A 17,246-nucleotide genomic window follows, 5' to 3' on the forward strand; every position below is an offset into this window, starting at 1 on the left:
CTTCTCTTCTTGCAGCGTGAGTGTCGGATTTTTTCTGCGGAACTTTTCCTCTTTTTCGTTCTCCTACATGTGACTTCAGAAAATTCCTGATTTGAACTGTTCTCCTCAAGTCAATTTGTGTAGACTTCAATTTTTCCAATCCCATTCTCAAGATCTTCTTTCTGTCCATCTCGTCTTCCACAATGAAAAAAATATTTAAGTATGAAACGATAAAATTCGATAGTATCAAAGTTAAAAAATGTAAACCACAACACAATATTTGCAGCACGAAGCACATTCACAACTGAATACTTTGTACATCTACTCCGCTGTTATATAGCCCCTCTACCATCCCTCCCTAGCACCCCACCACCCAATTGCCGTTCCGTCGTCTGATTCGATATTAGATTGCTGTGACTTAAAATTTCTATGGAATCAACGTATTACATTCGTTCAATTTAACTGTCACACGTCGGACTGTTTGTTGATTTATCCTTAACTTCCTATGACCAATTTTAAAGTGTTACTTTTATTAGTTGTATGATGAGCCTTGAGAAAGGAACAAAATAGTTCCGATACGTTGGCAAATTCATAAGAGATTGTTTTTCAACCTGTCCAAATTCCTGCGATATTTTACTTATTGTGTTCAATCCATTATTTATGATACCTAAAAAGAACATATAAAATATTTTGTTATTTCGTGATACTTGAGCCTAACACTAAAAATACCTGAAATTATGGAGTGTTTTATAAAATTATGAGTCTATGAAACATATGCGAATTTATATGATAATTGTTCAGAGTATTTTTCTTACAGAAAGAATATACTATATTACTGTTTATTTTTTTAAACGTTTCTGATATTATGAAATGATAAAATATCAACAATTGAAAAGTATAAGTTATCGATACAGATAATAACTATCTGGATAAGCAAGTATTGAAGCGCATTAGTATTTCAATTCTTAAGTTTGTTTGAAATCTCGCTGCTCCAAACAATATTTCAAAATTAATAATTTCTAGAGAATTCTTTTTCATCATTTACATTCACGTTGTAGATGGTATACACGTTTTTCCTGAGGAAATAAAAACTATAGAAAGAATGTCCCTGAATAGATTTAACGACTCTGATGTATATGCAGAAATCCATGTAGGTTCCTATATATAAGTACAGAATCGTTATTTTTTATTTTCACCCTAATTATACGGAGCACTGCTATCTACTTCATGAATTTCATTTTCAATGTCTTAACCGGGAAACCGAAAAATTTTGAGTATATAATAATGAATAAATAAATAAATAAATAAATAAATAAATAAATAAATAAATAATTAATTAAAATGAAGTATTTTCATATTATGAGAGCTAAAAACTTGGTTTCTTAAAAAACGGCATGGATTCCCCATCGAGTAACATGTGACTCTGGTGACATGACAATGAATTTTCCAAGATTTCCAGCTTTCAGTATGCTTTAACGATAGAATGGTGCAACATTCAGGAATTGTTGTCGAAGTCATAATGTATTCTTAACAGCATATCCACCAAAAAATTCTTTCGTTTCGTACTCTCATCGAAAAAAATTTGTTTAAATGAAAACCTCTATTTTAGTCGAATTATGATCCAGCCTATCCTTACTATGCCCAAAATTGACAAGGTATTCCTGGATACGGAATATTCTGCTATCGTTTTTCAAAATGGGGAATTATAAGGAAATAACTTGATATTAGTCCGAAAGTCACACTAAAACATTTGTAAGGCCTCACTATCTCCAAAATTTAAGACGAAAATCGGAAATTATATTCACGCCCAGTACGAAGGGAAGATATTAAAAAAAAATAACCAATGCAAGTGACATTCAGTAAAGTGAAAATAAAATATCGCCAAAATAATGTCGAAATTAGACATAGTCAAACTTTTGCAAGTTTTTGGCCGTCCAACTTCATTTGCTGTTTAGATTAGATATTTTATGATTTCTATGCTGATCCGGCTATCGAAAATATACAAAATGATTTTGAAAAGGCCGTTTTATAGAAAAAAGTTCTATTTTGAGATGCTGGGGTTCGAACTTAAATCGATAATTAATTGCAATATTTCCGAAAAATGCATCAACAATCAAATATCTTATTTCAAAATACTTCAAAGTTCATGCTATACAATTCCTTGTTTTCGCAGGTAGTAATTATGACCAAATCGGTCCGTTGCGGGCGGAAACGTTGAGGGATGGTTTATTGTATTGGTTATACTGTACCTGTGTTATTCTGTACCTGTCACCTAGTCAAAGTAACAAATATTTTACTGTATACTTCAATACGTCAATGGTTTTGAATAGGGTTTTTTTTGCTTATCAAGAAATAGTAGTCCCGTAGATCAGTTATGGCACATTTTTGGTTTCCATGATATTGTTCTGGTTTTTTTTTACAGATAAATCCCCTTTGTATTTGTCGAGAGAAATAAGATTTCGATAATTAATTATGAACGTTGACTCCTATTCTATCTGTCTATTATATTCGTCAATGTAAACTCTTCTTTGTTTCAGGCTCAGGTAATTTCTTTGAAATTAATTCATTTTAATGAAACATCCTCTACACATCCATATAGCTCATGGAAAACTTCGAAAAACCGAATAAAAAAGTTACTTTCTTCCGTCATGAATTTTTTAAAATGGATTGCTGAGATTTATGAAAAATTTTGGTTGAAGTAGCCTTTTTCTTGAGGTTGAAACTGGAATAATAATATTCGCGAGAGTACTGAAGCTGGCATATGGAAAAATGAGAAAACAATATAAAAAATTACGGTGCGTAGCGTAGCGTTAGAGCTATGACGCCATTATAACTAGTGAAACTGGAAAGAGCAAATTTTTCCAATTATCTGTAGGATATAAATAGTAGATGAATCCCTACAACAATGTTCTTGAATGACAAAAAAAGCAGGATTGGAAATTATCCTGGTTATAGTGAACCAATGTCTCAATAAATGAGAGGATGAAATAACTCAAAACAAACGAAATTAATTCAGGAACATAATACACATTGATATAAAAGTGGACAAACAAATCAACAGTTGTTGGTTTTCATATATCTGAGTTGATTTCGTTTATTTATCTCCCTTATTCGAAGGCTAACTTATTTGATATCCTCCTACTTAATTTTTACTGATAATTAGTATATCTGGTCATATTTTGAAGTTTTAATTTTTTTTATACCGTACTTGGAACGGGACCTAACGTTGTCTTTTGAGTACACCTAACAATTTTTAATTTTTTTTCAAACCTAATGTTTCATTTAGAATACACTCTATATCATAAATGATTCATTATATCAGACTTGCACTCTGAATTCATACATAACCTATTGCTTGATTGCAGGTCAAGAAGCGTTCAGTGGATTTTTTTTTGCATAGTACTTGAAACAGTACTAACTGTTAACTTCTATGATCCCCTATCAATTATTATTTGTTTTCAAAATTAATGTTTCATTAAGAATATGCTGTAAATTCAAATATCAGACTTGCACTCCAATATTATGAATTTTCTATTTCTTGATCGCAGTTCAAGGAGCGTTCAGTCTTTTACGCATAGTACTTAAAACAGTACTGTTGTCTTTTCTCTACATCTAACAATTTTCAATTTTTTTCGAAGTTAATATTTCATTTTGAATATAGTGCGCGGGCTGGAGTTACAAATCCTACAAAAGTTTCATTTTATAGGTTTCTCCTTCTTCCTAAATTTCTCAATGTAGTCATTCACATTGAAAAGTTTGATATTAGGATCTTCTTTTCTTCTAATAGATGTCATATTCAGAATCTCCTTCAGAATGAAAGACCTCGTCAAGCGTTTTCTCAGATTTCCGTTCGACACATACTGCTTTTTTTCTATAACATCGGAATTTATTTTCTTCACGACTTTTTGGCTATGTTCATCTTGATTACCTTCTCTCCTTGCAGCGTGAGTGTCGGATTTTTTCTGCGGAACTTTTCCTCTTTTTCGTTCTCCTACATGTGACTTCAGAAAATTCCTGATTTGAACTGTTCTCCTCAAGTCAATTTGTTTAGACTTCAATTTTTCCAATCCCATTCTCAAGATCTTCTTTCTGTCCATCTCGTCTTCCACAATGAAAAAAATATTTAAGTATGAAACGATAAAATTCGATAGTATCAAAGTTAAAAAATGTAAACCACAACACAATATTTGCAGCACGAAGCACATTCACAACTGAATACTTTGTACATCTACTCCGCTGTTATATAGCCCCTCTACCATCCCTCCCTAGCACCCCACCACCCAATTGCCCGTTCCGTCGTCTGATTCGATATTAGATAGCTGTGACTTGAAATTTCTATGGAATCAATGTATTACATTCGTTCAATTTAACTGTCACACGTCGGACTGTTTGTTGATTTATCCTTAACTTCCTATGACCAATTTTAAAGTGTTACTTTTATTAGTTGTATGATGAGCCTTGAGAAAGGAACAAAATAGTTCCGAAACGTTGGCGAATTCATAAGAGATTGTTTTTCAACCTGTCCAAATTCCTGCGATATTTTACTTATAGTGTTCAATCCATTATTTATGATACCTAAAAAGAACATATAAAATATTTTGTTATTTTGTGATACTTGAGCCTAACACTAAAAATACCTAAAATTATAGAGTGTTTTATATAATTATGAGTTTATGAAACATATGAGAATTTAAATGATAATTGTCCAGAGTATTTTTCTTACAGAAAGAATATACTATATTACTGTTTATTTTTTCAAACGTTTCTGATATTATGAAATGATAAAATATCAACAATTGAAAAGTATAAGTTATCGATACAGATAATGACTATGTGGATAAACAAGTATTGAAGCGCATTAGTATTTCAATTCTTAAGTTTGTTTCAAATCTCGCTGCTCCAAACAATATTTCAAAATTAATAATTTCTAGAGAATTCTTTTTCATCATTTACATTCACGTTGTAGATGGTATACACGTTTTTCCTGAGGAAATAAAACTATAGAAAGAATGTCCCTGAATAGATTTAACGACTCTGATGTATATGCAGAATTCCATGTAGGTTCCTATATATAAGTACAGAATCGTTATTTTTTGTTTTCACCCTAATTATACGGAGCACTACTATCTACTTCATGAATTTCATTTTCAAGGTCTTAACCGGGAAACCGAAAAGTTTTTAGTATATTATAATGAATAAATAAATAAATAAATAATTAAATAAATAAATAAATGAATAAATAAATAAATAAATAAATAAATAATTAAAATGAAATATTCTCATATTATAAGAGCTAAAAACTTGGTTTCTTAAAAAACGGCATGGATTCCCCATCGAGTAATATGTGACTCTGGTGACATGACATTGAATTTTCCAAGATTTCCAACTTTCAGTATGCTTTAACGATAGAATGGTGCAACATTCAGGAATTGTTGTCGAAGTCATAATGTATTTTTAACAGCATATCCACCAAAAAATTCTTTCGTTTCGTACTTTCATCGAAAAAAATTTGTTTAAATGAAAACCTCTATTCAAGTCGAATTATGATCCAGCTTATCCTTACTATGCCCAAAATTGACAAGGTATTCCTGGATACGGAATATTCTGCTAACGTTTTTCAAAATGGGGAATTATACGGAAATTATTATTATTATTATTATTGAACTCTTTGTTGCATTAAAACAAGTTTCATACATTTTTATAGAATTGTGCAAAAGGTGGACATATCGCCATGCAATTTCTTCCTGCCAACCAGAAATAATCTATTAAAGAAACTTATATCTAAAAACAAGAATACCTGACCTAACTTAAATTCAGTTCAACCTGCTCCAAAATAGGGAGAAAGGGGAATGGGAGGGAGAAGGATAGACGTCGCCGAAGAAAGGGACCATATTAAACATGGGTATCAAGTAAGTGTGATGGGTGAAGCACTTTAATATCTCCTGAGGAAAAACCTAAATGAAAGGTAAGTTACCTTCCGAACGATATCCGGAGGGAGGCGATTCCAGAGCCGGGGAAACAGAACTGTGAATCTATTCGAGCAAACATTAGTCGAGTGGAGTGGTATCCTCAAGGTCAAGTTATAGAGTGCCCTTGTCTGACGGACCCCATCTCCCAGAAGACTAAGATAATCATACAGGTATTCAGGCTCGCGGGACCTCAACACCTTGAACCCCAGTAAAAGAAGATGCCAAATTCGACGTTGTTTGATGGGTAGCAATCCCATATTTTGCCTGAATTGACTTATATGATCAAATTTCCTTAAGTTGTAGACAAATCGTACACCTGCATTTTGTAACCGCTCCAGTTTCATCAGCTGTGTGTTTGTGAGACCCATTTAGGCTACGTCAGCATAATCGAGTATAGGAAGTACGAGAGAGAAGAATAATGTTTTCCTGGTTTCGAAGGGCAAGAAGTTGTTTAAAAGTCGGAGTTGATGCAAGATACAGAAGACTCTTGAACTGATAGAAGCAATCTGATTATTCCAGGATAGAGTTTCGTCCAATAAGATACCAAGGTTTCTAACCTCATTGGAGTAGGGAACAACAACATCGTTGAGGACAATTTTATTATTTACTTTGTCGATCAAACCCAAGTTTCGTTTAGTACCGATAATGATCGACTTAGTTTTGGTAGTATTTAGAGTCAGACCTAAGCTCTCAGCGACGACAGACAGTCGTAAGAGATTCCTGTTTAAATTTTCGATACTAGCCGAGAAATCTTCAACGGAAGTGTGGATATATATTTGTAGGTCATCTGCGAAAAGGTGAAATTTAATGTCCAAGGAATCAGTCCGCGAGGAGACGTAAATAGAGAATAAAAGAGGACCCAATACGCTCCCCTGCAGAACACCTGAAAACACAGTCACCCAATCAGAGGAGCTGCCATCTATCTCAACGGATATTTCGCGATCCTTCAGATAAGAGTAGAAGAAGGCTATGGTATGCTCAGCAAAACCCAGCAGACGCAGCCTGGCCAAAAGTATATCGAAGTCGAGAGAGTCGAAGGCCTTACTAAAGTCTAAGAGAACTAAAACAGTGAGTAGTTTATTATCCATGGCCACGCTGATATCATCAGTTATTTTAGTAAGGGCAGTTGTCGTGCTGCGTTTTTGGCGAAACCCCGACTGGTAGCAATTATGAAGATTATTATTATTCAAATAGTTAATAATTTGGCCTTTAATGATCTTTTCAAAAATTTTAGATAGAGTAGGGAGTATGGAAATGGGTCTAAAGTCCCCTGGACTCGTGGGATTTTGGCACTTAGGTATGGGAATGATTTTAGCATATTTCCATGCACTAGGAAAAATGCCAGTTTGAATTGAAATATTGTAGATATGTGAGAGCACAGGAAGAATCTCATTCGCAATGAGCCTCAGAAGGCCCACTCCAATACCATCGGAACCAACCGACCCTGAACCAACCTCTCCCAGAGCAGACTTAACATCGTCTTCATTAATGGGCATAAAATCGAACACACTACCTGGTGGAGAACATGAGCTTAACTTCATCAATGTATTTGTCTTAATACTTTCATTAATCCTAGTACCAGAATTCGCAAAATGCCGGGCAAGCAGAGAGGGATCAAAATTTGCACAAGGTGGGCTGTGCCTCTCGCCCACCCCAACTGAGCGCAAAGTCTGCCAGACCTTCCTTGGTGGTGCGCCATTAAGATTTTCGTGGAGATAATCTCTCTTTGCACTCCTGCACATCCGATTGCAAGTGTTCCTCGCAGTACGATAGTGTTCCCTATTTACTTCGGTAGGATTCGCGATGTAGAAGGCCTTCAACCTGTCACGACATTTCATTGCATTCTTGATCTCTTCAGTTAACCAGGGGCATGGAAAATGTCTAACCTTAATGAGTTTCAGGGGCGCTAATTCGTCGTAGATTTTTAATATTAATTCATTAAAAATAGCCACCTTTGCATCCAAGGTAGGAGCTTGATAAACCGATTCCCAATCAGCAGCCCTCGCAGTTTGAACCAGCCTCGCCAGATCGACACCTCCTAAATTCCGACATTTAATAACTCGAGGCTTAGGTTTAGGGCATTTGAGTTTAAATCCAGCAAACACCAGGTCATGACGAGAAAATTGATAAGCATGCTGTTGCCCACTGGCAACCACCCTGTTAGGTATAGACGTTATAAACAAGTCGAGTAACGTATCACAGGTAGCACTGTGATGCGTGGGCCTGTTATTCACTAGTTTTAGGTTATAGGATTCCAATATGTTCCTCATCGCCCTCGAACGGGCAGAATTCTGAATCATGCAATTATTCATGTCCCCCATCATGATCACATCCGAATAACAAGCAAAAATTTCGTCCAATACAAACTCCAACTCACCAAAAAATAAATAACTTGATATTAGTCCGAAAGTCACACTAAAACATTTGTAAGGCCTCACTATCTCCAAAATTTAAGACGAAAATCGGAAATTATATTCACGCCCAGTACGAAAAGAAGATATTAAAAAAAAAATAACCAATGCAAGTGACATTCAGTAAAGTGAAAATAAAATATCGCCAAAATAATGTCGAAATTAGACATAGTCAAACTTATGCAAGTTTTTGGCCGTCCAACTTCATTTGCTGTTTAGATTAGATATTTTATGATTTCTATGCTGATCCGGCTATCGAAAATATTCAAAATGATTTTGAAAAGGCCGTTTTATAGAAAAAAGTTTTATTTTGAGATGCTGGGTTTCGAACATAAATCGATAATTAATTGCAATATTTCCGAAAAATGCATCAACAATCAAATATCTTATTTCAAAATACTTCAAAGTTCATGCTATACAATTCCTTGTTTTCGCAGGTAGTAATTATGACCAAATCGGTCCGTTGCGGGCGGAAACGTTGAGGGATGGTTTATTGTATTGGTTATACTGTACCTGTGCTATTCTGTACCTGTCACCTAGTCAAAGTAACAAATATTTTACTGTATACTACAATACGTCAATGGTTTTGAATAGGGTTTTTTTTGCTTATCAAGAAATAGTAGTCCCGTAGATCAGTTATGGCACTTTTTTGGTTTCCATGATATTGTTCTGGTTTTTTTTACAGATAAATCCCCTTTGTATTTGTCAAGAGAAATGAGATTTCGATAATTAGGTATGAACGTTGACTTCTATTCTATCTGTCTATTATATTCGTCAATGTAAACTGTTCTTTGTTTCAGGCTCAGGTAATTTCTTTGAAATTAATTCATTTCAATGAAACATCCTCTTCACATCCATATAGCTCATGGAAAACTTCGAAAAACCGAATAAAAAAGTTACTTTTTTCCGTCATGAATTTCTTAAAATGGATTGCTGAAATTTATTAGAGAAAATAACGAAAAATTTTGGTTGCAGTAGCCTTTTTCTTGAGGTTGAAACTGGAATAATAATATTCGCGAGAGTACTGAAGCTGGCATATGGAATAATGAGAAAACAATATGAAAAATTACGGTGCGTAGCGTAGCGTTAGATCTATGACGCCATTATGAAAAGAGCAAATTTCTCCAATTATCTGTAGGATATAAATAGTAGATGAATCCCTAAAACAATGTTCTTGTATGACAAAAAAAGCAGGATTGGAAATTATCCTGGTTATAGTGAACCAATGTCTCAATAAATGAGAGGATGAAATAACTCAAAACAAACGAAATTAATTCAGGAACATAATACACATTGATATAAAAGTGGACAAACAAATCAACAGTTGTTGGTTTTCTTATATCTGAGTTGATTTCGTTTATTTATCGCTCTTATTCGAAGGCTCACTTATTTGATATCCTCCTACTTAATTTTTACTGATAATTAGTATATCTGGTCATATTTTGAAGTTTTAATTTTTTTATACCGTACTTGGAACGGGACCTAACGTTGTCTTTTGAGTACACCTAACAATTTTTAATTTTTTTTCAAACCTAATGTTTCATTTAGAATACACTCTATATCATAAATGATTCATTATATCAGACTTGCACTCTGAATTCATACATAACCTATTGCTTGATTGCAGGTCAAGAAGCGTTCAGTGGATTTTTTTTTTTGCATAGTACTTGAAACAGTACTAACTGTTAACTTTTATGATCACCTATCAATTTTTATTTGTTTTCGAAATTTATGTTTCATTAAGAATATGCTGTAAATTCAAATATCAGACTTGCACTCCAATATTATGAATTTTCTATTTCTTGATCGCAGGTCAAGGAGCGTTCAGTCTTTTACGCATAGTACTTAAAACAGTACTGTTGTCTTTTCTCTACATCTAACAATTTTCAATTTTGTTCGAAGTTAATATTTCATTTTGAATATAGAGCGCGGGCTGGAGTTACAAATCCTACAAAAGTTTTCATTTCATAGGTTTCTCCTTCTTCCTAAAAATCTCAATGTAGTCATTTACATTGAAAAGTTTGATATTAGGATCTTCTTTTCTTCTAATAGATGTCATATTCAGAATCTCCTTCAGAATGAAAGACCTCGTCAAGCGTTTTCTCAGATTTCCGTTCGACACATACTGCTTTTTTTCTCCAACATCGGAATTTATTTTCTTCACGACTTTTTGGCTATGTTCATCTTGATTACCTTCTCTTCTTGCAGCGTGAGTGTCGGATTTTTTCTGCGGAACTTTTCCTCTTTTTCGTTCTCCTACATGTGACTTCAGAAAATTCCTGATTTGAACTGTTCTCCTCAAGTCAATTTGTTTAGACTTCAATTTTTCCAATCCCATTCTCAAGATCTTCTTTCTGTCCATCTCGTCTTCCACAATGAAAAAAATATTTAAGTATGAAACGATAAAATTCGATAGTATCAAAGTTAAAAAATGTAAACCACAACACAATATTTGCAGCACGAAGCACATTCACAACTGAATACTTTGTACATCTACTCCGCTGTTATATAGCCCCTCTACCATCCCTCCTTAGCACCCCACCACCCAATTGCCCGTTCCGTCGTCTGATTCGATATTAGATTGCTGTGACTTAAAATTTCTATGGAATCAACGTATTACATTCGTTCGATTTAACTGTCACACGTCGGACTGTTTGTTGATTCATCCTTAACTTCCTATGACCAATTTTAAAGTGTTACTTTTTTTAGTTGTATGATGAGCCTTGAGAAAGGAACAAAATAGTTCCGAAACGTTGGCGAATTCATAAGAGATTGTTTTTCAACCTGTCCAAATTCCTGCGATATTTTACTTATTGTGTTCAATTCATTATTTATGATACCTAAAAAGAACATATAAAATATTTTGTTATTTTGTGATACTTGAGCCTAACACTAAAAATACCTAAAATTATAGAGTGTTTTATAAAATTATGAGTTTATGAAACATATGCGAATTTAAATGATAATTCTCCAGAGTATTTTTCTTACAGATAGAATATACTATATTACTGTTTATTTTTTCAAACGTTTCTGATATCATGAAATGATAAAATATCAACAATTGAAAAGTATAAGTTTTCGATACAGATAATAACTATCTGGATAAGCAAGTATTAAAGCGCATTAGTATTTCAATTCTTAAGTTTGTTTCAAATCTCGCTGCTCCAAACAATATTTCAAAATTAATAATTTCTAGAGAATTCTTTTTCATCATTTACATTCACGTTGTAGATGGTATACACGTTTTTCCTGAGGAAATAAAAACTATAGAAAGAATGTCCCTGAATAGATTTAACGACTCTGATGTATATGCAGAAATCCATGTAGGTTAGAATCGTTATTTTTTATTTTCACCCTAATTATACGGAGCACTACTATCTACTTCATGAATTTCATTTTCAACGTCTTAAACGGGAAAACGAAAAATTTTGAGTATATAATAATGAATAAATAAATAAATAAATAAATAAATAATTAAAATGAAATATTCTCATATTATAAGAGTTAAAAACTTGGTTTCTTTAAATACGGCATGGATTCCCATCGAGTAACATGTGACTCTGGTGACATGACATTGAATTTTCCAAGATTTCAAGCTTCCAGTATGCTTTAATGATAGAATGATGCAACATTCAGAAATTGTTGTCGAAGTCATAATGTATTTTTAACAGCATATCCACCAAAAAATTCTTTCGTTTTGTACTTTCATCGAAAAAAATTTGTTTAAATAAAAACCTCTATTTTAGTCGAATTATGATCCATCCTATCCTTACTATGCCCAAAATTGACAAGGTATTCCTGGATACGGAATATTCTGCTATCGTTTTTCAAAATGGGGAATTATACGGAAATAACTTGATATTAGTCCGAAAGTCACACTAAAACATTTGTAAGGCCTCACTATCTCCAAAATTTAAGACGAAAATCGGAAATTATATTCACGCCCAGTACGAAAAGAAGTTATTAAAAAAAAAATAAACAATGCAAGTGACATTCAGTAAAGTGAAAATAAAATATCGCCGAAATAATGTCGAAATTAGACATAGTCAAACTTATGCAAGTTTTTGGCCGTCCAACTTCATTTGCTGTTTAGATTAGATATTTTATGATTTCTATGCTGATCCGGCTATCGAAAATATTCAAAATGATTTTAAAAAGGCCGTTTTATAGAAAAAAGTTTTATTTTGAGATGCTGGGGTTCGAACATAAATCGATAATTAATTGCAATATTTCCGAAAAATGCATCAACAATCAAATATCTTATTTCAAAATACTTCAAAGTTCATGCTATACAATTCCTTGTTTTCGCAGGTAGTAATTATGACCAAATCGGTCCGTTGCGGGCGGAAACGTTGAGGGATGGTTTATTGTATTGGTTATACTGTACCTGTGTTATTCTGTACCTGTCACCTAGTCAAAGTAACAAATATTTTACTGTATACTTCAATACGTCAATGGTTCTGAATAGGGTTTTTTCTGCTTATCAAGAAATAGTAGTCCCGTAGATCAGTTATGGCACTGTTTTGGTTTCCATGCTATTGTTCTGGTTTTTTTTAAAGATAAATCCCCTTTGTATTTGTCAAGAGAAATGAGATTTCGATAATTAAGTATGAACGTTGACTTCTATTCTATCTGTCTATTATATTCGTCAATGTAAACTGTTCTTTGTTTCAGGCTCTGGTAATTACTTTTGAAATTAATTCATTTTAATGAAACATCCTCTACACATCCATATAGCTCATGGAAAACTTCGAAAAACCGAATAAAAAAGTTACTTTCTTCCGTCATGAATTTCTTAAAATGGATTGCTGAAATTTATTAGAGAAAATAACGAAAAATTTTGGTTGCAGTAGCCTTTTTCTTGAGGTTGAAACTGGAATAATAATATTCGCGAGAGTACTGAAGCTGGCATATGGAATAATGAGAAAACAATATAAAAAATTGTGCGGTGCGTAGCGTTAGATCTATGACGCCCTTATAACTAGTGAAACTGAAAAGAGCAAATTTTTTCAATTATCTGTAGGATATAAATAGTAGATGAATCCCTAAAACAATGTTCTTGAATGACAAAGAAAAGCAGGATTGGAAATTATCCTGGTTATAGTGAACCAATGTCTCAATAAATGAGAGGATGAAATAACTCAAAACAAACGAAATTAATTCAGGAACATAATACACATTGATATAAAAGTGGACAAACAAATCAACAGTTGTTGGTTTTCATATATCTGAGTTGAATTCGTTTATTTATCGCCCTTATTCGAAGGCTCACTTATTTGATATCCTCCTACTTAATTTTTACAGATAATTAGTATATCTGGTCATATTTTGAAGTTTTAATTTTTTTTATACCGTACTTGGAACGGGACCTAACGTTGTCTTTTGAGTACACCTAACAATTTTTAATTTTTTTTCAAACCTAATGTTTCATTCAGAATACACTCTATATCATAAATGATTCATTATATCAGACTTGCACTCTGAATTCATACATAACCTATTGCTTGATTGCAGGTCAAGAAGCGTTCAGTGGATTTTTTTTTGCATAGTACTTGAAACAGTTCTAACTGTTAACTTTTATAATCCCCTATCATTTTTTATTTGTTTTCAAAATTAATGTTTCATTAAGAATATGCTGTAAATTCAAATATCAGACTTGCACTCCAATATTATGAATTTTCTATTTCTTGATCGCAGGTCAAGGAGCGTTCAGTCTTTTACGCATAGTACTTAAAACAGTACTGTTGTCTTTTCTCTACATCTAACAATTTTCAATTTTTTTCGAAGTTAATATTTCATTTTGAATATAGAGCGCGGGCTGGAGTTACAAATCCTACAAAAGTTTTCATTTTATAGGTTTCTCCTTCTTCCTAAAAATCTCAATGTAGTCATTCACATTGAAAAGTTTGATATTAGGATCTTCTTTTCTTCTAATAGATGTCATATTCAGAATCTCCTTCAGAATGAAAGACCTCGTCGAACGTTTTCTCAGATTTCCGTTCGACACATACTGCTTTTTTTCTCCAACATCGAAATTTATTTTCTTCACGACTTTTTGGCTATGTTCATCTTGATTACCTTCTCTTCTTGCAGCGTGAGTGTCGGATTTTTTCTGCGGAACTTTTCCTCTTTTTCGTTCTCCTACATGTGACTTCAGAAAATTCCTGATTTGAACTGTTCTCCTCAAGTCAATTTGTTTAGACTTCAATTTTTCCAATCCCATTCTCAAGATATTCTTTCTGTCCATCTCGTCTTCCACAATGAAAAAAATTTTTAAGTATGAAACGATAAAATTCGATAGTATCAAAGTTAAAAAATGTAAACCACAACACAATATTTGCAGCACGAAGCACATTCACAACTGAATACTTTGTACATCTACTCCGCTGTTATATAGCCCCTCTACCATCCCTCCCTAGCACCCCACCACCCAATTGCCCGTTCCGTCGTCTAATTCGATATTAGATTGCTGTGACTTAAAATTTCTATGGAATCAACGTATTACATTCGTTCAATTTAACTGTCACAAGTCGGACTGTTTGTTGATTTATCCTTAACTTCCTATGACCAATTTTGAAGTGTTACTTTTATTAGTTGTATGATGAGCCTTGAGAAAGGAACAAAATAGTTCCGAAACGTTGGCGAATTAATAAGAGATTGTTTTTCAACCTGTCCAAATTCCTGCGATATTTTACCTATTGTGTTCAATCCATTATTTATGTAGGATCCACAATTGTGTAAATATTGTAAATAAATGTTGTCGTGCATGGAAGACTTTAGAAATTCGAACTTTCCGAAGTCTTTCGTTGAAGAAAATAGGTCACAGCTTTGCGCCTTGAAACAAAACAGATTTCTATAGAAATCTGTTTCCTATAGAAACAATAGATAACTAGATTTATCGCCAACCCCTACAGATGTTAAGAGAAAGGTCTAAACTTTATGGCAACAGCATGTGTAACATTAAGTCATTGACGCTGGCGTGAACAAAGATTCCTTTAACATTGAGATACGCCAGATGACGTTTGCTGATTGATGGGACAATTTGAAGACGGGGTAAGTACCATCCCAAGACTTGGTACTGCTGGAGTCCAATTGGTCCAAAAGTAAAAGAGACATCCCCTAAGTTTTCCCATCAGAAATGTGGGTGGGCCTTGAAGCTTTAAAATCATTGTTCTTTCCGGAAAAACATTCATTCAGAGGTACATTCAGAGAGTTAGATTCAGAGATTCAGATTCAGATTGATTCGCTAAGTGTCGGGTTCAGTTCTGAATATAGACGAAAGACGAATAGACGATTCAATATTTAGATGTTTAGGCGATTAGACGATAAGAGTTTTATTTAGAAGTAAAGAAAGTTTAGAGTAATAGTCAGCAATCGGTCACAATATATTTAATATATTGTGTAGAGTGAATCCAACGTGTACATTTGTTAATAAACTTGTAAATAGAGTTCGAGTTTTATTAACAACACCATTAAGAAGAGGGGAAATATAGATTTATTTTTGTCTGAAAGAGAATCATACCCTAGACCAGATAAAAAAGCCTACATTTTGGGGGCTCGTCCGGGATATCAAAGTGAATTTCATCAACGGGAATAAAAAGTTCATACATCAACCAGCATTTGAAGAAAGAATTGAAGCTACTTAGACGAAGTGCATCAACGACTGGAGAATTTCTTTCGACGTCCAACCGTAAGCAGCGAAGCAGACGACGAGGAGCAACCATCGCAATTGTGAAGTGTGTGATGTGTTTAAAGGCCAATTTGTGAAAATCTAGTGACGTGCAAAACTTTTGGATCACATACGGAAACAAGGTAGGATCTTTCCTTATAGTCGACGAACGGAAAACGAATTGCTTTGTTGTGTGTTAACTCCAATAACTAGACGAAAGTTGCAGCACTTATTTTTTCGAATTGAGACTTCTTTGTTGAAAGACGAATTGGCTTCCAGGAGACATAAGGATTTCTTCGAATTGTTCGAATATTTTGATTGAGATTTTGCGAATAACTTTTGTGTATTCAAATTCATTTATTTTTTAAATTAGACATTTGATCCAGTATTAGACGTTACGCACTAGAAAGAGGAGACGTATTTTTGTTTTGAAGTTTTATTTTGTTCATTTTTTTTTAATTACCATTGTGTAGTATTTCAAGATAAAGGGATTTTTGAATTAGATAATCATTCATTATTGACCTAGATAAGGGTGAGATGAACGGAATCTGTAAGATTGTGATTCCGATATTTTTTTTTATAGATATTTTCATTTGAATTGTGTTTTTGTTGTTTTTGTGTATTGTGTGAACGATTGCTGATTAACGTTTTCGCGTGACCATTAGGTAGAGAATTTCGGTTCGTTTCATTTTCTTTTTCGTTTCGAGTACTCTTTTTCAAAAAGCGATATGTATTTAGGCGAAATAGTCGATATTGAGCGCGGAATCACGAGCGCGAAGATTCCAGCCATAAGGGCTCTTCATATCATTTGTTTCGGCTCTGAAGGGGAGAATTACAAGAGACGTCGAGCTCTACGTAATTTTGCTGGGTTTTCTTGGGGAATAGAATCTCAAGAACATAAAGAGCATTTAGAGCTGGTCTCAAAGGAGTTGACTGCGGCAGATTTGACAGCTATTTGTGGAATATTGAATTTATCGTACGATGGGTCGACCGAAGAAGTAGCCAAGAGAATATGTGATTTTCTAGCTTCTCCCACTGAAATCACAAACGATGAGGAGGATAGGGAATCGGAAGATGAGTGGAGCTCCTTGGTTTCCACTCAAAGCCGAATTGAGCGTAATGGGGGCGAAAATCGAGAAGGTAGAAGTTGCTTTTCGCTTACGTTTAGAGATGTTGAAGACTCTATACGTCCATTCAGCGGAAATGACGACTATCCGG

This window comes from Coccinella septempunctata, chromosome X, assembly GCF_907165205.1.
Source record: "Coccinella septempunctata chromosome X, icCocSept1.1, whole genome shotgun sequence".
In the NCBI taxonomy this organism is placed as follows: domain Eukaryota; kingdom Metazoa; phylum Arthropoda; class Insecta; order Coleoptera; family Coccinellidae; genus Coccinella; species Coccinella septempunctata.